The sequence below is a fragment of the Oratosquilla oratoria genome, chromosome 21, assembly GCF_046742065.1.
Source record: "Oratosquilla oratoria isolate Oo_2021 chromosome 21, ASM4674206v1, whole genome shotgun sequence".
Taxonomy (NCBI): domain Eukaryota; kingdom Metazoa; phylum Arthropoda; class Malacostraca; order Stomatopoda; family Squillidae; genus Oratosquilla; species Oratosquilla oratoria.
Genome location: NC_134797.1, coordinates 21,471,015 through 21,478,514, shown reverse-complemented (window position 1 = coordinate 21,478,514; position 7,500 = coordinate 21,471,015).

Sequence of the window (7,500 nt, the reverse complement as noted above, 5' to 3'; positions counted from 1 at the left end):
GAAAACCGGCATGACTTTTACGTTTTCTTTCACAAAGATTTAAGGGCTAACCATTACAGGAAACATCTTGTTTCTTGCCTCGTTAATTAACATACCAGTATCTAAATGAAATTATTTTGATTACTAATAAATCGTTCATGTATTAAGTTACCTAATTATGCAGAGCCCCAAAAGTTACTATACACTTGATATGTTCCGAACAACCACACAAAAAATATTAAATACACATAAACTAGTGTTTTAGATTTTTGTATCTAATTTCGTTCATATATTATGAAGTTTCACACTCCACATTTCTTTCATGATTTTTCAGCCAACGATTGATACAAATATTCTCTAGATCAACAAACAAATAAAGCAGGATTTTTGCTCTACAAATCTCTTACTTTGGCCTCGAGTTTATGAAGTCTTCTTGGTTTTCTTACAACAGCGTTCGCGACGTTGTCGGTCAGGAAAATTAACGATGAGAAAACTCGATGACACGAAGACGATGTCTATCTTGATGGAAAACTACGTTGTCGATGTCAGACACTTCTTCTAGCCGCGGATAAATATAATCCCTGAGCATTTTAGTAGCTGTCACCATTATATTTGCCATTGGAATCATGAAATGATATTAGGCCCGGTTAGTCCAGTCGCTAAAATTACACACTACATTACTGTAAGCTTCGTTGCATTTATTTCGTGTTCAACCAACACCATATAGTTTTCTGTTCCTCGATTCTAATGTTGTGGCAATTAATTCAATCTGAAAGACGAGAGGGGACTTTATTAACCACAAGGAGATAATGCGTTACATTTTTTTCAGGCAATGACAAAATTGTTCGACAGCAGTTTCACAGCGATCTAAGAGAAATCAAACACGAAATAAACGTGTATAATGATTTTTGAGACACCCCGTGTCTGTCTCTCTGCAATATATAGGTGAGGAACTATGCTCATAGATTCCTTCCTCTGCCTTTCTACATACAATTTTTTTGTGTCCACAAATTTAATGAATCTGGGTGGGAACTATTTTTTAACCTCTTTCAAACATTCCGTTTCCTGTTTCTGGTTGATTCCTCATGATATTACTTTGTCCCATTCTTATAGATTTTTGCCGGTCTTATCTACAACATTTATTTTTCTAGAGATAGTAATCTTGTCACCGCTTCCTCTTCTTTCTTCTAGTCTGGGAATCCCAACTTATCTACTTATCTAGTCTTTCCTCGTACGATCTGTCGGATACGATAGGGATAATTTTCGTTGTTGCCTTTATATATATATATATATATATATATATATATATATATATATATATATATATATATATATATATATATATATATATATATATATATATATTCTCTTATCTTTGGCATGGGCATTGCATTGCACTTCGTAACCGACAATTCACCAACACTTCTATCCTAAAAGACAATATCTCTCCTTTAACGAGGACTAATTTGGAACCACCGATTCAGATTTACGGGGGATGGGAGGGATGCTGAAGGTCACTTAGAAGAGTACAAATGAGAGTGTACATAGTACATATGAGTGAACATTGTACATATGAAAGTGTACATATGAGTGTAGTGTATATATGAATGTACATAGTACATATGAGAGTGTACATAGTGTATATATGAATGTACATTTTACATATGAGAATGTACATAGTACATATGAGTGTACATAGTATATATGTGAGAGTGTGATAGCTTGTATGGGAATACTGGGGCGTCACGTCAGGTGTTCGTGGTATTAAGTTATATTCTGTAAAGATGGTTTGTCTCTTGAAGAAAAGTGTAGAGATTAGGTATGGATATTGGTGTTGATTCTCCTAAAATTGCTTCTGTATATGCAATTTTCAGATTAACCATAATGGATCTAACTTGGATTTGGGCTTCTTGGAAACTTATATGCTCAGGGTCTCATAGGCAGAGGGCTTAACAGTCAAAGCGTACTGTTCAGAATGGAGAGGACGCTGCGTGGTTTTGACCCTGATCTTTATATCTGACTGAGTGCGGGCATGAGGACCCATTTGCAGGGGCCGAGCAGTGCACACATATGCCTGCTGAACAGCGACGCTGTTGCTTGGTATGCCCCAAAGTGCTGGCATTTAATAGAGTGACGTGAGCGTTGGTAGTGCTTTCATACTAGGTATCTCAGGTATCGTGCTTTGAAATAGAATGGAAATTGGGATCAAACTAAGATTACTATCAGCATGAACATGCTGAAACGCCGCTGGGGCGGCATTCTGGCTTAATACGGTATGAGTACATATTGTCGCCCCATCGCAACTGTGTCATTTCGGCATCTATGCTGAGTTGGAGAAATACGTGCTCCTTGTAGATGACGTGCAAGACGTGACAACTTCACTGCGCGAGCACAATGCCCGCAGCTTCGTGGTGGCCTTGTCTCTACCTGCAGCTACATGTTTTATGCAAAAATATAAGCGAGGTCCATTGTGAGAAACCGATGTGACAAAATAAGAAAGTTCTGAAACGAGCGTCACGTATTTAAAACGTGACTCTTTCCTCGACTTTTGGTTATTTGGGGATTCATGGAACATAAAACCTAACCGAGAAGGTATCTTGGATTCACAAGATTAGTAATCTTTCAATTTTCTGTGTCGTTTATTTTATCTGTAGGTGTCCGAGATATTTGAATTACTACATGCCTATGGCGAGATGGGAGGGTGACGGAGTATACTTCCTCTTGGTAATTTTTCCTTAAGTATTTCCTATGCGGCGTAGAAAGTTACACGGTGAGGTAAAAAAAGAAAAAAAAAAATAGCAAAATACATTAACAAACAAAATGAAAACCCAGTAATTTTGATCATACCCTTTTTATATGAGAATTGCCATTATTTTCATGAAACATATATTGGGAACATATATGGTGTTTACAGACATAAATGTTGAAAGTCTGTAACTTTCACGTTAGCCATTTCTCCGAAAAATTATATGTATATTTTGAAATAGAAAAAAATCGTTGGATGAGCGAAACCAGTAATTTTTGGAGGCGGCTGGAACTACTCAAATTTACATTCGTTGCAACACAATTTGAGCGAGCGCCCTTTCTGTTGAAACTTCACCATTTTGCCGCTAGGGCATGGAGGTGGTCGCCGTCATTAAAGGTATCGACAACAAACCTCCGATCCAGTACTATCTTATCCATGATATCAGTAAACTTTGATTTCTTTTCTAAAATTTGATGCAAGTGTTCAGTCTGTGATTTATTAGTCGTGGAGCGATAACTACTCCCATGCTGGTGTTGAATGTTGAAAGTAATTCCTTTTGGATTAGGAGACTGGCAAGGGTTGAGAGAGATTTGACTTTATCACATTAGGCTCTGGATTCAAGTTTATCCATTTGACAAAGTCCATATCTGGCGGATTCCGCTTGAAGAGATAAAGAAACAATGTGCAGCAAGGAATGATCCATTGGTAGTATTAAGGTCCAACAACCTTGAGTAGTCCAAGTCAGGTTCCACTTCATCTTGATACTGGACGAGATGAGGAACGTGAGAGCGGAGGAATGGTCCATTGGTAGTATTAAGGTCCAACAACCTTGAGTAGTCCAAGTCAGGTTTCACTTCATCTTAATACTGGACGAGGTGACGAACGTGAGAGCGGAGTATGTCTAGGAATGCAATGTTGGTAAGGTATTGGTGGAATAGCTCACAGTTGTAGTTCAATGGCCGTTCTATTGCGGCGACATCGATGCTTATTCCCTCCATCGGGGGGAATGTGTAATCGCCAGAGTGACATCTAGTCAAGCTTTACGGGAAACTCACCGAGTACCATTAAGTATTCCAATTTCCACATTATTCTCCTTTGAAACACCCTATCACAATTTCCTCAATATTCTGTCAATAATATGACCTTGGCGTATTAGAAAGAGATTGAATATCTACGGACAAGGTCGTGACAGACGTACTACTTCAAAACAATTAGGTTATTTGCCAGGTCCGGCGTAGTACGGTGACAGAAAAAGTTAAAATTAAACATTCATACACTTTATTTAAACTATAAATTTAACAATAAACTATAAATTCAACTATTTTTGGCCTATTTATACAACGGAAACGGAATTATGAAAGATGAAAATATGCAAATCAATGGTACAGTAAAAGGAAAATACAAATCTAAATATTTCGAAAAAGCGGATTAAAAACTCCGTGCATTTACTTATTGCTAAACCTAAGTTTAAGATAAAAAGTCTGGTTACCACGCGTAGCACTGTAGTACAACAAAAGGTTAACTAGAGCAGCACTTAAAACAAAGGGGTTTACCTTAAACTTACGGAAGGCGGCAGCTTCCTCTCCGGGGAAGGAAGGAAGATGGAAAAAGAGCCTCGAGAAACGGGTTGACCCTCTCTATATAGGCTCGCCAATTGACCTGATGGTCACTGGAGCCAGAGGCCGAAAGGTCGATAGGAAGTGTTTTCCTATCCTACTTCAACTGGTAGCTAACAAGCCTAACCCAGTTACAAAACTTAAAATTACACACACAAGAAATGCACGTAACAAAAATAAAAACCTTAATACTAATCACAAAGAAAGTAGAAAGGGTTACAAGAAAGAAAAACTACAAAGGTGGCAACTTGACATTGCGCGAAGCACACATGTCCGGCCGACAATTGATAACTGTTGCCATACGAACATCATTTAAATAAAATTTCAAATACATCCGTACGACGCAGCGTACGTCTTGACAAATGGTATCTGAGATTCAAAAAAGGACCAGTTGCAAGAAATCTGGTTACATTATAAATTCAACATTGTAAACTACAAAGAAAGAAATATAACCACAAAGTAATAAAATAATACAACTTGGCAAAAAGGCTAACGGCCACAGCTGCTTGACCTGAGAGCAAGGCCTTATCAAAAGAACGCCCATGACCCTGTGTGTCAAACTACACAGCTGACAGGTGGCCGAACGGAAGGGGGGTTGGGAACTGAGTGCTAGCCGACGACTTTCGACCATCATTACAAAAAGACAACCACGTGACACCGGGATACGTGACAATTCGAATAAATAGTCTACCCAACCACTTTTTTTTTTTATTTTGAGTACATCAACTTAACACAGAACTTTCCTTCTCTGAAACAAAAATGCTTATCTACAAAGAGTCCCATTTTCTTCAAATATCTTGTCCACCTATCTTTCACACCCCTTTCAAACAATTTGGTTATCACACTTGTCAGGTATATTGCCCTATAATTTAAAGTTGCCGCCTTGTTTTATTGTTTATAAACTGGAACCACATTAGCCTTTTTCCAATATTGGGGCACTTTTCCTTCTTCTGGTGGACGCAGTCAGTTCATGGATCTGTCCAGCAGTTGTTCTCTATATTCTTTGAGTATACAATTGAAGATCCTATCTAGTCCTGAGGCCTTCTTCACATCTAAGGTGTCTCAGTAATTTATCTAATTCTCGTATCATCACTTTTATACTTTTAATACTTCTTCTTTTACATTTTGAACACCCTTTCTTCTCGAGACCATTCTCATATCTAGGGTCTCTAGTATTTCATGAGCTTCTCATATTTTAAATCTTATAGTATTAACACTTCTCAAATTATCAGTATCTTCTCAAAGTCAGTTTCCTTAGTAAGTACTGATTAAAATGTTTTGTCCATTACTTCAACTTGTTCTTTTTTGTTTCATCATGTACTATCCCACCTAGCTTCAACTTTAAGAGTCCTCTTATGTCTCAGTTTGCTATTTACAAATCTATAGAACATTTTAGGAAATTAAGACATTCTTAAATACAGTATATCCTGTGTTTACATCACCCCTCTGCTTTTCATGTACACAGGATGTTTTTTCAACCCCTTCAACAAACTCTCAAAATAAGCCCTCATTGAAAAATAAATCCATTTTATTCTATAGTGAAACAAAAAGAAAAACAAATGAGACACACGAAACGGTGTGCGAGGTTTTAGCCTATGCATTGCGTAATAAACATAACATCGGCGTACCATTACCCAAGTTTTGTTATCAACATAATTTCTCAGTGACAGAGACTGTGGTTTGTAATAGTTCCTGTCTGTTCTTATTCACAAGTATTGCTCTTATTTTGTGTGTGTAATGTATGTTATCATGATGTAATGTCTTAAAGTTAATTTAATTATAGCAAATTATATGTATCAGTATTAAATCACAATGTAATACGTTGCTAAGTATTTAACGTCTTACCGTATTCAGTAAACAGTTTAAGAGCACAATGTTTCATTGAATATTACACAGCAGTTATCATTATGTAAATTATCACAATCCTTTGTTAGCACACACAAACACACACACACACACACACACACAAACACACTCATATACATACTAAAAAGGAGGCATGATAATTGGAGATTAAGATAGAAAACCGTACGTAGCTCCATTCCTGTATACTACATCGGAGGTAAATACTTACACATACACGAGGCAAACATTTTCCATTTGTTTCCATTTCACCTGTGGAACGAGGTCCAGTCCCCTTTACTGATTTCACACAGAGCAGAAGCGGCAGTGCTTGAATGAAGCTGTCCATCTCTCGCCCGTCCAGAGTCGGTTGGCTCTTGGCTCCACCCCCCACACCCACCCCGTCCTACCCTACTTCCAGTCCTCGGGCTGGACGTGGCACTGTCCCCTTGACTTTTGTCTCTTGACACCGTCCAAATTCGAATCAAGACAAAACTGGGTCTGACCATGGTGTGTCATCGCTATCGCTCAAATTCAACAATTTATGACCCAGGCAGTGGGCTCGAGTTAGGGATGAACCTTCACCTAAAAAAAAAAAAAAAAAAAAAAAAAAAATCTGTATCTATCTATCTATCTATATATATATATATATTTATATATGTATATATATATATATATATATATATATATATATATATATAAGTAAATAAAATAGAAATAAAGAAATACTGTATGGGTTAAAGAGTCTTTTGGTATATATGTGCATATGTATGACGTATATATATATTTACTAACTGATTTATAATTCATTAATTTCTTCATGTAGTTAGCTAGGTATTCTTTTATTAATTTCTTCCTTTACTCATCTGTACCTCTATTCATATCTAAACTGTTCAATGATCTTTCATTTATTTGTACATTTCCTTTTCCATTTATGATTATCATCTAACGTTCTATCAACTTTCCAATTTTTTTATTTATCTAACCTATCTATACATTCATTTTCCACCGATTTACTATCAGGTTATCAAATTGCCTATTGATAGGTCAAGTTACTTTTTTTATTGATCTACAAATTCTCATCCCAAGCTGCACATAATTCTTCCTCTGCCTCGCGCCGTTGACATTCTTGCAATTATTACGAGAGGAGACGCTTAGCTGAGGCTTCGATTTATGTTTTTGTCGAGTAGGGTAAGTGGCATTCACTATTAGCCACTGGGGAATGAACCCAAGACATCGTCATTACAAGACGAGACTGAATCACAGTCGTCACAGCGATACATGCTCCCTCTCATAATGGTATTGTGTCGCGGAGGG